This window comes from Dromiciops gliroides, chromosome 2, assembly GCF_019393635.1.
Source record: "Dromiciops gliroides isolate mDroGli1 chromosome 2, mDroGli1.pri, whole genome shotgun sequence".
Taxonomy (NCBI): Eukaryota; Metazoa; Chordata; class Mammalia; order Microbiotheria; family Microbiotheriidae; genus Dromiciops; species Dromiciops gliroides.
Genome location: NC_057862.1, coordinates 147,812,815 through 147,827,789, shown reverse-complemented (window position 1 = coordinate 147,827,789; position 14,975 = coordinate 147,812,815). Strand labels below are relative to the sequence as shown.

The 14,975-nt window shown below is 39.5% G+C and overlaps 1 protein-coding gene across 13 annotated transcripts in view; it reads left to right on the top strand.

Moving 5' to 3' along the window:
* The first annotated feature begins 2,930 nt into the window (after positions 1-2,930).
* The window catches only part of CSNK1G1 (casein kinase 1 gamma 1), a 248,881-nt gene continuing 236,836 nt past the window's right edge, over positions 2,931-14,975 (top strand). For all 13 annotated transcript variants that reach the window (XM_043983282.1, XM_043983279.1, XM_043983275.1 and 10 more), the window contains exon 1: positions 2,931-3,059. The gene's annotated coding sequence lies outside the window, so the exon portion shown is untranslated. The remainder of the gene's footprint in view (positions 3,060-14,975) is intronic.

Genomic DNA, 14,975 nt, shown 5'->3' with positions numbered 1-14,975 from the left:
GAATGCATTCCTTCCCTAACTCTCTGCTTTAGAGTCTCTTCCTTTAAGACAGTTTAAGCCACCCAAATGCTAGTGCTCTCTCTCCAAAACTCCATGTATTTAGCTAATTTGTATGTAGTTGTATTTATTATCTTTATATTTATTGAATGTATATATGCATATATAAAAATAAACACACATTTGTTGTCACAGAATGTGAACTCCTTGCAGATAGGGATTTTTTTTTCAGACATGTATCCCCAGCAACTAAGACAGTTAAGTGCTTAGTAATAAATACTTGTTGGGTGATTGATTGTGCTGACAATTGAGATAGCTGAGCCAAAGCTTTTTTTTAAAATTTAATTTAATTTTTAAAATGTTTTTTAATTTATTTTTTTGTTTTGTTTTTGTTTTTTAATGAGCAAAAACTTTTGTTTCAAATTGTTAGCACTAAAAAAAAGCTCCATTATATTATGCTGAATTCATTTGTCAGTTTCAGCTAGGTACCTTTAGCAAAAGTAAAAAGCAGAAAATTAATAGTGAGTGAATGTGCTAGTGTTACTTTTCATATGGAACACGAATATTTGCAGAAGTGTCAGGGAAAGTAGTCTGGGTAAGTATAAATGTGCTAGCATTGACATAGTTTTGAAGTTCTTTCCTAAAGATTTCTCTGATTTGGCATTAGGTGCCAGTTATTATATGTCTTCCTGTAGTCTTATAGTCCACAGTGAGTCAGTTTAACGATGACTCATGGGTACAGGAAGACAATAATCCTGCTGTTTCTTTTAAATTACCCAGAATTCATATAGACTCATTTTCTTCTGTCCCAATCTGAGGTAGACAATGGTAGGATGATTCTGAGTCCACTTGGAAGCCCTTGGATAGGTTAATGTGACCAAACAAAAATATAGTGTCTGATGATGCAAATACTCTTACTGGCAGACAATGTAAAACAAATTCAGGAAATAATATTCGAATGGACACTGCTTTGTCTAGATTTCCACTATAGGCTGCAAATCAGTGATTTGGATTTGCATTCCTAAGGGTGTAGTAGAATGAGTGAAAAAGGCAGAGAATTTTCTAATACTCCACTCTTCTTTCTAAAGATATTTAGTTTCATTTTAAATGGATTCTCTTCTAAAATACCCCTAATATTTCCAATTCTCATACTTGAATTAATTAACAATCATTTAATAAGTGCTTACTAGCCACTAGGCTCTGCTCTAGGTGCTGGAGAAATAGGACAAATCAAAACAGTCCTCTCTACCAGAAGAGATGACACTTTATCAGGGAAACTATATATACACACCCATATGCATACATACACACATACATATATGTGCACACATATACAAATATAGTTAATATTTACACAAATGATGTTTGTAAAATATAAGTAGTCTATGTGTATATGTAAGTATATATATGTGCATGTACATATATGTACACAATATACATAGTTAATATATAAACCTAATTTGTCTTCATTTGTACATATATGCATAATATTATATACATATATATCTACAGAAAGAAAATATATACTTATATATGTAGATATATGCTTTTACACACGTAGCTTGTTTTTGCCTGGAACTAAGTATTATCGAACTGGTAAGGAAAACTTCTTTCACTAATTAAGATACAAAGAAAATGGGGGGGGGGCGGCGGCGCGGCTAGGTGTTGTAGTGGATAAAGCACTGGCCTTGGATTCAGGAGGACCTGAGTTCAAATCCAGCCTCAGACACTTAACACTTACTAGCTGTGTGACCTTGGGCAAGTCACTTAACCCCAATTGCCCTACAAAAAAACAAGATACAAAGAAAATCTAAGGTAAATACAAGCTATTTGTGGAGAAGACACTAGCCGCTGAGCTTTGAAGAAAACTAGGATTCTAAGTAGAGGAGGTGAGTAAGGGAGTGCTTTTCAGTATAGGTAGCAGGCTCTGCAAAGGCATATAAGAAGAAATAGTAACCTCTATCCACACTTTTCTTCCAATATCACATCAGGGCAGGTATAATTGAAATTTTAGGCATGGGAATTGTCATCATCCTAAGCTTGGTATGCCCCTTAAACTTTTCCCCATTTCTCCCCTTCAGAGTTGTAAAAAACCTGTTTTTTCAATCCTTTCCTATTTCTATTGGCTACCTTCTCATCATATTTGCCCCAAAATCTCAGCAAAGAAATGTTATTGATACTTTCTGACCAGAAGAAGATAGATGAAGACTTAAAAACAGTTCCCACTTTTCAGCCTCTGGAATTGTCAAGGGGGAAGATGTGAATGAGGATCTCAAACCATCTGAAAGGAAAGGTGTTTTGTTTTGTTTTTTCGTCTGGTTGAAATACAGCGGTACGCCCACTAGAGGGAGATGCTTGCTATACCGCGTGGAAAGACTTCGAGGGATAAGGGCCATCGTGGGGAGGAGCAGCACCGGGTCTGGGATGGGCCCACGCGGGCCAGGAAGAGCAGGGGAGAGTCAGAGATGGAGGGTCCCGTTGTAGTGGGGGTAGGTGGAGGGATAAAGAAGGTCGAGGTGATTAGATCTGTAGATGAGAACGCGCGCGCGTGTAATCTTCTCCTCTTGTGAGTTCGCAGCTGAGGGGAATAAAGGCGGGGCGCTGTCATTGTAAGCAGAGTGAAGAAGGGAGTCTGTAGAACGGAGAGGACCCTTCGTTGAGCTACTCAGAAAGGAAAAGCAGGGGCGGGGGGTGGTTGAGGTTTTCCGAGGTACTTCCGCTTAGCAACCCCACGCGGTTGCTAGGGAAGACTGGCGCGGTGGCCACCCGGAAGCAGTTCTGTGCAACCCTCCTCTCCTTCTCCCAGCTTGTCCTATTGGAGGTCAGGGTGCTGGGCTGGCTTCGGGCCGAGGGCGGGGCCGGCCCTAGTAGTTCCGGTTCGCCTCCTGCCGCCCCTCTGCTCCCCGCCTCCCCCCTCCCCCCCTCCCCTCCCGCACCCCTCCACCCTCCCGCTCCTGGGAAAGAGAGAAGGAGCCGCGGCCGGTGGGGAGAGGAGCTACTCGGCGCCAGCGGGAGGGGACCGCGCCTGCCGCACCTGGGGTCACAAGCACGGCCAGATCCAGGTATCCGCTGTGGTTCCCGCGGGGCCCGAGGCTCCGGCTAGCGGAGCGGACGTCCCCAGGGTCGGGCCGGGGGCGGCTGGGCTCCTGGGGCGGGCGGGGCAGAGGCCGGCCCGGCGGGAGGGCTGAGTTGGCGCGGGGGCGCCGGGCACGGCCGGGGGTCGGGGTGGGGGCCGGAGGCCTCTTTCGGTGAGGGGGAGGGTAGTCCTACGGAGGCCCCGGGCTCTGAGCCGAGCGGCCTTTCTCTCCTTGGCCCAGGCTTGTCACCTGGACGGCTTCTCCGGGGGAAGCATCCTCCCTGGGGTCGGAACGGGGCTCAGGGACGCCGGCGGCGCTGTCAGCTCGGCCGGGCCGCGGCTGCAGGCGGAGATCGGGCTCCCTCCAGGGTGGGCGGGGGAGATCGCCGGGGGGTGGGTATTGGAGACTGCTCTGCGTGGTGGGGCCAGGCGGGGAGCCGCCCTTGGCACCGCGGGCGGGGAAGAGCCGTCCCCCTCCTCCAGCCCCCACTCCTCCACGGGCACGGCGTCCTCCCCATCCCGGGACTCCCGAGTGGGCACCCCAGGGCAGGGGCGTGTGGGGCCGGCGGAGGTGGTTCCTGAATGATCCTTCTACTGTTTAGAAACTGTTGCCAATGAAAGTGATTGTCTCAGTGGCACACTCTGCCCTGGCTCTAATAGCTCCCTGGCTGGCTCCCAGCTCTCTGAACCTGGTTGTCCTTTGATCCTCCATAAGTTATTTTAGGGAAATGCAATTCTGGAAGGCTCCAAACTCCCAGGTATTGAGGCTTAGATTCATTAAGCTTACAATAGGATGATATTCTTGGGTATGTATGAAGAAGGAAAGAGGTGGTGGTGGTGGGAGGTTGGGGGGCTTGCAAGATACAGAGGTCTAGGCCAGACTTGTTCAGGCAAGCCTTAACCAACTGCTTCTCTTGCCAGGAAAGCTGCCTGCCCTAGTTTAGATGGAGCAGAAAGATCCTCGTCATTTGTGTTCTAATCAGTGACTGAACAGCTAGGTACTATGGTGATAGGTGTCTCAGAATAGATGAGATGTGAGAATTCACAACTCTTAAGACTTTGTGCTACTGAATCTTCTTAATCTTTTAAGACTGTATGGTAGAAACGACCTCATTCTCCTAGCGATACAGTTGAGTGATGGAGGGGACTTGTACATGTAGTTGAGAGATGGAGGGGACTTGGAGGCTAGTTAATAAGAGAAGCACTGGATCAAAATAATGTTCCAAAGGTTGTGTGTACGTCATGGTGAGTGGCTACCAGATTTTAAATAACACAGATTTGAATTGTTAGTGGCTCCATAAAGCTTCTTAGCAGTGAGGTAAAATGTATGCATTTACATAAAGGATAAAATGAAATTTTTTCTCAATTTTTGCTATGTGCATTTATAATAGGAAAAATTAAGTTAGAGGTTATATAAATACTGAATTTAAAATTTTATCTACTGATGAAGATAATATATTTTTAAGCCCCAAATTTTCAAGTTATCTCTAATTACTAAGATTCTTCTATTGATGATAGGATTTTACTTGTAAAATTCATCACACTATTAGCAAAATTTGCTTTGAGTTCTTGCAAGTGTATTACTGCAAAAATTTAGGATGAAATGGATAGTTACTATTTTTGACATTTATTTTATTAGTATGCTGAAATAAAACAAACACTATCTTTATGTTTGCTTTTGCATTTTGAATGAATTTGTTTTCATCAACTTACTAAGAGTAGGGTTTTTCAGCTAAAGTAATTTGCTGGCTCTTGGACATAATTGGTAGTGATTTTGTAACTCTCAGATAATTTGTTCTTACTGAGATTAACCGAAACATCAAGTGACTTGATTAAACGACAGACTATAAGAAAGTTAATTTCTGGTTTTGTATTGTATGTAGAGTTATTCAAGACTTGTCATCTGTTGTGTTTTGAGAAAACCACAAGAAAATCTCAATTCTCCAGTATTCTTCAGCTGTCATTTGAAGGGAGTAGCCCACATTTAAGAGAGAATTTCAAGTATGTTTTTTTTTGTTTGTTTCTGAAGATTTTTAAAAGGAGTTTGAAGGATACTTTGCAGTCTAGTTAGTATACTTAGTGTCAGAAATAAAGGAAGTGAGTGTAAACAGTTCCTGAACCAATTACTTCAATCTACTGTTGTGCAAATCATGTATCATGTAAATGATATAACAGTAGCATAATTGCATACCAAAGTAAATTATTTCCATCACTGTTAGTGTATGGTAAGGCCATTTCTATATGGTCATTTGGAAGTGACTACAATTTTTTAACCTTTTGAAGTTAATGTTATCTTGTATCAGAATTTCTCCTAAAGCATATATTAAAAAAAAACACCTTAAAATTTTTTATCTTGTCAGAGGCCTTATGGTAGTGTTTTGGTAAGCATTTTGGAAGTTGAGGTCATCTTTTTTCTTGTTATATTCTTATTTCATGACTTTAACATATGCTACCTAAAATTGTTTGCAGTCATTACAGAAAGGGGTAGATTTTGTTGTTGTTGTTGTAAATAAACTCTTCCATTTCACCAAACAATATCCTGGTATTCCTTGGCTATTCTGAAATATTTCATTGTCAAATGGAGAAATTGAATATCTGATATTTAATGGTTCCCCAAACTAAGGAATTCCTGCTTAACACTGAGTTAACAATATGACCTCTAAAGTACCTTCCAACTTTTAGATTCTTTGAAAAGGAATTATAAAAATCTTAGGTGCATTTTATTTATTTTTTGAAACATTTTTTTGTTATATTACAAATACCTCCCAGTAATCTACCCCCACAAAAAACTCCCCAACAACCAAACCCACACCCAATTCCAAACAAACAAAATATACCTCAAATCTCAGTTAAGCCAAACCATCCCAAATAGCTGGGATATAGTGACTGTGACTGATGGAGTATGTAACATTAAGCACCTATAGTCCACCAGCCCTTTGTAGACAGGAAGGAAGTAGGTTCTAATATCAGTCATCTGAAACCAACATTGGTTGCTGTGTTTGATCTGAATTCTCTTGTACTTTAGTGTTGTCTTCATTTACAGTATTGTAGTTAGTTGTGGTCTGATAATGTTTTGCCCTGCCTTACTTTATACATGTTTCCCAGGTTTCTCTGATTTACTCATATTTGTCATTCTCTATAGCACAATGATATTTCACTAAATTCATATACCACAACTTATTCAGCTGCTTGCCAGTCATTAAGAACTTTGTTTTCATTTTTTCCCTACTTCAATAAGGGCTGTCATAAATATTTTGTTAGTATGGGACCTTTCTTTCTGTCATCACTTTCTACAAGATATTTTTTAATTTAAGAAAGAAATAGATAAATGTCTTATACAAAAATGCGCAATAATAATTTGGGTGCTTCCGGTACCATTGGTAGTTGGTGGAGAAATATTTGAAATTTTCTGGGAGGGTTTTGTTTTGTTTTGTTTTGTTTGCAGGTCAGTGAGGGTTAAGTGATTTGCCCAGTCACACAGCTAGTAAGTGTCAAGTGTCTGAGGCTGAATTTGAACTCAGGTCCTTCTGAATCCAGGGTAGGTGCTTTATCCACCCAGCCACCATCTGCCTGGGTTTTTTTGTTTTTTTGTTTTTTAAACAAAATGGGGTCTTTTTTCCTTTTGACATTGCTTTCTTTTTAAGGATATTGTTTTATGAAGCAAAGGTTTCTTCACCAATTAAGATTACAATCCTTATACTTAGACATGAAGTTTATGTAATAAATTTTAAAATCCCTGGTCTTGGTAGAAAAGCTTTGATGATCTTAAATGTGATAAAGTCAATTTTATTAAAAGAAAATTTAAAATTGTAGAATATGGTAGGAAAAAAAATGACCAAACTTCTGTCTGCTGATTTCTGCCTAATATGATATTCTTGAGAAATTCAGAGTGGAAAATGAATGTTTCAGTTATACAATTTTATGGTTTGCATATTATTTCTTAAAAAAACTAAATTGAATTTTGATATCATTGGGATTGTGTTCTATCTGGACTCAGAAAAAATGAGATACCATCTGTTTTAGAGTTTTTCCTCCCCCACCCCCATTCTCCTTGGTTTTTGGCTTTGAATTTACCAGTTTACTTATGTTTGAAATGTGAAATCCCAACTAAAATATTATGTAATGTCAGCTATATTAGTGGACACAACACAAGTAATGCATTTTTTTTTTTTTGCGGGGCAATGGGGGTTAAGTGACTTGCCCAGGGTCACACAGCTAGTAAGTGTCAAGTGTCTGAGGCCAGATTTGAACTCAGGTACTCCTGAATCCAGGGCCGATGCTGTATCCACTGCGCCACTTAGCTGCCCCACAAGTAATGCATTTTAAAATTGAGTTGATCAATATCTTTCACCTCCAAAAAGGATAGAGGACTTCAGTTAAAGGTTACTGTTGAGTTCTTTTAAACTGTCTGAACATTAGGCATCTTTCCTGTTTAATTTTCTGTGTTTACTTAGTAAACCACTTGCCCCATTATACTTTTTGGTAGCACTCTCTGAGAAATTGATGTAGAAGTTGTTATAAATATTCCGTAATTTGGATTTCTGTTTTAAATCAGTGGTGAAACTTAGGCAAATAATTGTTAATGCAATTGTAGCCAAAAACAATAAAAAAATTATTATCGATGTGTGTTGGCTTGCTACAGATAACGTCTTGGGTATATACATGCACTAAATAAAAGCATTCTTAGTGCAATTTTAGCTTTCTTCAGTAGGGGTGCCAGTAAAATCTGTCAGCCTTAGAAACAGATTATTAAGACAATCATTGAATCATTGGTTGGGTACTCTTCCCTTACCACCACACCCCCACTATCTTCTTTTAATGACTGCTGCTGAGCAGGATCTGGGATGACTTCTTGGTTTGAGGAGTGTGGGTTAGGGGACCCAAAAATTGTGAGTAGGGAGGGTAAAGCCCAGCTCAGAGGTGCTCAGTTGCTGAAGGGCAAGAGAGAGGCAGTGTCTGGAAGTGGCATCTAGGTCAAAACAAGGACGACAACAAAGTTCAAGGAAATTCTCCAGCAGCAAGGCCCTGCGGTGGTTTCAGTAGGTTGGTTTTGAGACAAGAACTTAGTGTCATGCTTGAAAGAGTTCCCTCAATTTACCATGTCCAGTCTTTCTTCCATGAATATAGGTGCATTTTTATCTGTCCTTTGAAAATTGGTCCTGCTTTCTTTCCATTTGCCTCTGAAGGCTCTTTAGCAGGAAAGCTCTCACTGTCATTGTTTTAAAAAAATGTTTTATTGATGATTTTAAAACATTATATGTACAGGCCCTCCTAATAGAAACCTCTTTTAAACACCAGCACATTGATGGAGTGTGACAGCATGTGCCTCACTCAGCCCCTCTGTCTGTGGGGGTGTGTGTGCCTCATAATTGGCCCTCTGTAGTCAAGATTGTTCTTGTTTTTCATGGTAACACCAACTAACTCTACCCTTCACAGCTACAGCTGTAGTTTACTTCTGGAAACCAACCCCACACCTCTGGGAAATGATGAAGTAGAAAGTAGAGGTGGCTGTTGTGGAAACCAGGAGAAATGTCTAAGGTCTGAAGAGAGTCAGCTGTCCAGACAGCGCATCAACACATCAGAATTTTAGAACTGGGAGGAAATTTTAGCTGTTGTCTAATCCAGACTCATCCCTTTTACAGATGAGGAAATCCAAGGCTAGGAAGGTTGTGGTTTTGGCTCAGGGTCATGCAGCTAGTAAGTAACTGCCATGTGGAACTTGAATTTGGGTGTTCTTCAGTACCCTTTCTGTGACACCATAGCTGCCTTTTAGCAGATGACCTTGGGAGGAAAGTTAAATGGGATGGATAGCAATGTCATACCCTATTTCGGGATGGACGGGACCAGGACTAAGGTAGAAATCACTCTTCAGGAACATGTTCAGCTCCACAGGAAGAGACTTTGCCAAGCTAGAGGTAGGAGTTACCTATTTCCAGCCTTGGTTCAGTCAGTGAATCCCAGCTTTTCTCTTTAAAGACTCCTAGATTTAGAATTGAAAAGGACCTTAGAAGTGATTGAGCCCACTCCCCTCCTTTCACAGATGAGGAAACTGAAGCCCTTTGAGTTGGTGACAGGCAAGCAAGTGGCAAGGTGGAACTCAGGCCCAAGAACTCCCCAATCCAATGTCCTTTGCACTGTACCCACTCTGCCTCCATACCTGCTATGTCTCAATTTCATCCCAGAGACCTCTCTTGGAGTAAACTTGACCCCACGTTTATTCTTTTATTGTATGTAGCTTACAATCCCTTAACCTAGATATATAACACATGAGGAAATTAGGGACCATTAATTATATTCTTATCTTTCTGTTCTTTCCCCCTATTTTGACCAGACCTGTAATTTCATTTGTATCAGGGACTCTTTATTAGAAAACTAACTTCACTATTGCACACTAAAGTTTGCACTGCATCTAATAGTCTGAGGCTTGAGAGAGTTCCTTGGAGCACTAAAGAGCAATGGAGTCACATTGCCCTGGATTGCATGGCTAGGATGTCAGAACCTACATCTTTCTGTCTCCCAGAGTAGTACTCTACCTATTATGTCAGGCTTTCCCCCATTATTGAATTTTAATGAATGGTAGTCGATTTGTTTATCAGATTGAATAAACATTGTCAAGAGTAAATTTCTCTTCCTTTGATATAATATACCCTCTGTATACTTGAATGTACATAATAGTAATGGACAGGATTGATTATGTGGATAAATAAAATATAGTTACTCACCAAATCTTGTTTCAGCCTCATCTGTAGCCAAACTGTTAACCAGAACTGCTGCCAAGTAGCTTTACCTTCATTTCCTGGAGCTTACCCTCTTTTTGTCTTGGAAAAGAGAGCTAAACTTTCCATGAAGAGAGACCTGGGTTTGATTCCCAAATAGACAACTCTGTCTGATCCTGACTCTTACATCTTAACCTCTGAGCCTCAGTTTTCTCCTCTGTAAACTGAGAATAATAATACCAGTTATACTTCACAAGGTGGTTGTGAAGATCAAGTGAGATAATGTATGTAAAACACTTTACAAACCTTAGAGCTTTATAACTAATAGTTATTATTACTTAGATCCTCATTAACAGAGGCAAGGGCCAGATTATGACAAATATATTATCATCAGCTCCTGAATAATGTAAAGCTGATCGATTTATATTATAGTGTCACTTGTTATTGATCCTGTTTTCTGTGTAAGATAGAAAATTCAATTGTTGTACTTAATGATGAAGACTCACTGCTTTGCCTCTAAAAGTCTTCTTTTGTTCATGACATTTAAGGCTTCCTTAATCTTCAGGCCCCCAGGCCTGGTTTGGAGTTGATGCTCCACTGTTCTATTTTATTTTTTTTAACTTTGCAAAACCTTGTGTTTCTAAACTGCTGTTTGGCATGTGTCTATTTTATTAAAGTGAATAGGTTAATTTTGTACTAGGTCTTTTTTAGAATTCTGTGGCATCTTTTGTGAGGATTGGACACCCTTTGCGGTGTTTTGAACCAGGACTAGCAGTCACTTGTCTGAGAAAAACATAATTTAGAAATTTTTTGTTACTCTGAATCTGGGTTACAAAAGTGTGATTTTTTTAAAAGACTGAATTTGAGGTATTATAAGGTGTATACTATGTGGTATACTATAAGGTCATGAGACAGTGGCAAATGACAAATGGGACTTAAAAGATGAATTTCAATGTCTGATTTTATAACAAATATTATCTTTGTTCTATCTCCCTTATCCTTTCTGCTTGAATGTTATTGTGGCACAAGGTTTCATCTTTGCAAATTTCTTGGCCAGTGCTTTAAGTGTTTGCTACTTACTGTTTCACTTGTTGAAGATTATCCAGAAGCTGCAGCTGGCAAAGTCTGAGGAGGAAGAAACGTTCTGGATAGTGTGTATTCTGTTGGTCGCCTGTTTTTTGAGTGTAGCTCAGGGTGATAGTTTTAATCTTTAAAGATTATCTATCTATCCATCCATCATCCATCCATCTACCTACCTATCTATCTATCTATCTATCTATCTATCTATCTATCTATCTATCTATCTATCTATCATTTTTAACCCGGAACACCATTTTCCAATTACCTTAACATAATGTGTCAGGACTTTCTTTCAGCCCTGAAATTGGTGTCTTTAGAACTCTAGATGACTTAAATACTCATTTCCACTCTTGGCTTTTATCAGTTCACTGAAGTCCAAACCAAGTAAGGATGATTAAAGATTTGTTTGATAACTTGGTATGTGGTAGGTAGACATTTTTTCAGTTTGAATAATAATATACTTTGAAGACTTGTTCATTATGGAAACCCATAGATTTGCCAGAAATTTATGCTTTACAGATCAAATATTTTTTAAAAGCGCATTTTTATGTTTTTATGACATTTTCATAACTAGTAGCCATACTAGTAGTATTTAAATTTTTAGAATGTCCTATATCATAGGCATTTAGAAGGGACCTTAGACATCTTAGTGCTCTACCTGACCATGCCTATTTTTAGATGAGAAAACTAAGATCCAGCAAATTTGTGATGTGCCCTAAAATCACACAAATTATTGCAGTCAAGATGGGAATCTTAGGCTCTTCACTTAATGATTTGTAATTTCATCTATGTCAGGTTTTTTTCTATGTGCTCAATTCAGTACAGCAATGTTTTATTTTTTTTAGAATTAAATTTTCAGGAGAATCTTAAGTAATTTATTAAAATTGGTGTAGTATATTAGATTGCTTGTCATCTTGGGGAGGGAGGGAGAAAAACTTGGAACTCAAAATCTTATAAAAATGAATGTTGAGGGGCAGCTAGGTGGCGCAGTGGATAAAGCACCGGCCCTGGAGTCAGGAGTACCTGAGTTCAAATCCGACCTCAGATACTTAACACTTACTAGCTGTGTGACCCTGGGCAAGTCACTTAACCCCAATTGCCTCACTAAAAAAAAAAAAAATGAATGTTGAACACTATCTTTACATAGATAGTGGAACTATCTATGGAACTAACTGGAAAAAAATACTATTAAGATTGAAAAAAAATTAAATTGCTTTGCCTTGATTTAATTCTCATGTAATACTAGCTAATGTATAATGTATCTTAGCTATCAAGTAACATTTTGTGTATGTGTGTGTTGTGTAATCTTTTTTTTTTTTTTGTGAGGCAATTGGGGTTAAGTGACTTGCCCAGGGTCACACAGCTGGTAAGTGTCAAGTGTCTGAGGCCGGATTTGAATTCAGGTCCTCCTGACTCCAGTGCCGGTGCTCTATCCACTGTGCCACCTAGCTGCCCCCTGTGTTGTGTAATCTTAAGATCATATTCTTATTTGGATGCAGCATGAGATAGTGTTAAGAGTTAGGAATACCTGAATTCAAATCCTACCTATAAAACTTCAGTAGGTCTGTGTGACCACAGTCAGTCAGTCAATCAACAAACATTTATTAAGCACTTAATATGTGCCAGGTACTGTGCTAAGTGCTAGGGATACAAAAAAGAAGCAAAAGACAGTTTCTGCCCTCAAGGACCTTAAAATCTAATGGAGAAGACAATATGCCAACACACACATACAAAACAAGATATATATAAAAAGGGGAGAGAATTAACATAAGGCACTTGTAACGTTTGGAATGACGCCATCTGCTGGAGACTTACTGTAGAAGAGTTCCGCCCATGAAGTGAAGGTCTTTGAGGGCAAGACCCAGGAGTCTTTTCTTTAGCGTCAGTAAGTGACGCGGGCTAGTGGGAGGAGGAAGGAAGAGACTGGCGCTCGCGCTCAGGCTCTTTCCTTTGGACTTTGGTGGAGAGCGGAGCTAGAAATGTGCTCTCCCTTTAATAGATAGGAATCTAGGCCTTTCTCTCTCTCTTTACCAAATTCTTATTCTCCTTAATAAATGCTTAAAAGTCTAACTCTTGCTAAAGCTTATAATTTATTGGCGACCACTCATTAGATATTTTAGACAGACTAGCTAGAATTTTAGCCCTTAACACACTGAAATTAAGAGTAATCGTCCAAGGCTTCCTGTAGAAGGTAGGATTTTGGTTGGGACTTAAAGGAAGCCAGGTAGATCAATAGTCAGAGCACAGGAGTGAGTGAGATTGTTCCAAGCATGAGGAACAGCTAGAAAAATGCCCAGAGCTAAGAGATGGAGTGTTTTCTTCCTGGGACAACCAGAAGGCCAGTGTCAATGGATCAAAGAGTACATGTTGGGGAATAGAGTAAGGTGTAAATAGACTAGAAAGAGGCTACCATTAATAAAGGACTTTGAATGCCATACAGAGCATTTTGTATTTGATACTGTTGTTTATTGAGTAGTGTGAGATTAAAATTGGATATTAGATCATAAATCTACCCTACTTAACCTTTCCCTTAATTTATCTCCCAGACTAGTAAATGGAAGAAGCTTCTGGTTTTCTAGATAGAGCTTTTATTGTATGGTAGTCACAAGGTGATGTTGATTAGAAGGATAGGAAAGTAGAAATATAATACAAATCGTCTTAAGTCTAGGCTTAGTCTATATTCCGTATAAAACTCACCAAAAGTGGAAGGCCACCTTTGGGGAGAGAGACCGAGTCAAGCGTGCTGTTAACTGAGAGCCGGGCCAAGTCAAACTCCAGTCCACGTCTGTCTGTGCAGCGCAGCCAGGAGACCAGCGGAGCAGGAAAAAAGCCCCACTTCCATTCTCTCCTTGCCTTTTAAGCTCGCACCCCGGAAGTCGAGTGCTCAGCAGGCAATCTGGCCTCCGTCGCAGGCGGACTGGTGTGTGTAGCTTATGCTGTTGGTCTCCTCCCCAAAAGGGTGGTCCTAAAAAAAAAACTGGCGTCTCTCCATTATCTAACCGACTGTTAAAACTTTTTACCACAGTAGAATGACTGACATGGTTGGACTTGCACTTTAGGAAAGGCAAGTTACTTAACTTTTTGAGCCTTAATTTCCTCCTCATTTGAAAACATTATATGTAACAAGGATTTATTAAATGCCAGTTATATGCTGTGTGCTGTTCTAGTTTCTTGTAATACAAGACCAAAATGAAAAACTGTTCCTGACAATAGGGAACTTAAATTTTGGGGATAATACCTGTAAATAACACCTATTTCATATGATTGTTTTATATCTAAAATAAGATAATATTTGTAAAGCTATTAGCAAACCTCAAATTACTGTAAAAATGTCAGGTCCTTATATTTCATGTTATAGGTTTAAAAAATTCTACTGGTTAAAAAAAATCTACTAGTTTAATAATAAAAGCAGTAGTTTAGGGGCAGCTAGGTGGCACAGTGGATAGAGCACCGGCTCTGGAGTCAGGAGGACGTGAATTCAAATCCGGCCTCAGACACTTGACACTTACCAGCTGTGTGACCCTGGGCAAGTCACTTAACCCCAATTGCCTCACACACACACACACACACACACACACACACACACACACACACACACACACACACACAAAAGCAGTAGTTTATACTGTATTTGGTAGGACCTGCTGGAGTTTGTGCTTCTACTTCATAGCCTTGGAAATCCAGGATTACTCCCACGCTGTGACATAGCATCAAAGCTGAATTTTCTTTTGGAGTTTTTCAAATTGGTAGCCAACAAATAGTACTTTTGTCTTCATGAAAATGTATTTTTTATTCATTTTTTCAGAGCTGAGATATTTGTTAGTATTTGATGTTACAAAGAACAATAGATTGTTTAAGTGTGATGATATAGTCATACAACCAGAGTACATTATTATGTAAAAACTTAAAGTACACATTAATTTGTATGCATCCTGTAAATTCAGGATTTGAAAGAGCTACTACCACTGTTGAGAAAACAAATTATAAAACTATTCAGAGGTTTAACTTCTTTAATTATGTGTCCTTTGATTAAGTTAACTGTTTTGAAACAATCTTTAGTGAATTTAGCCCCTGCTCTTATTTACTCAGTGAAAATTACTAAGTGT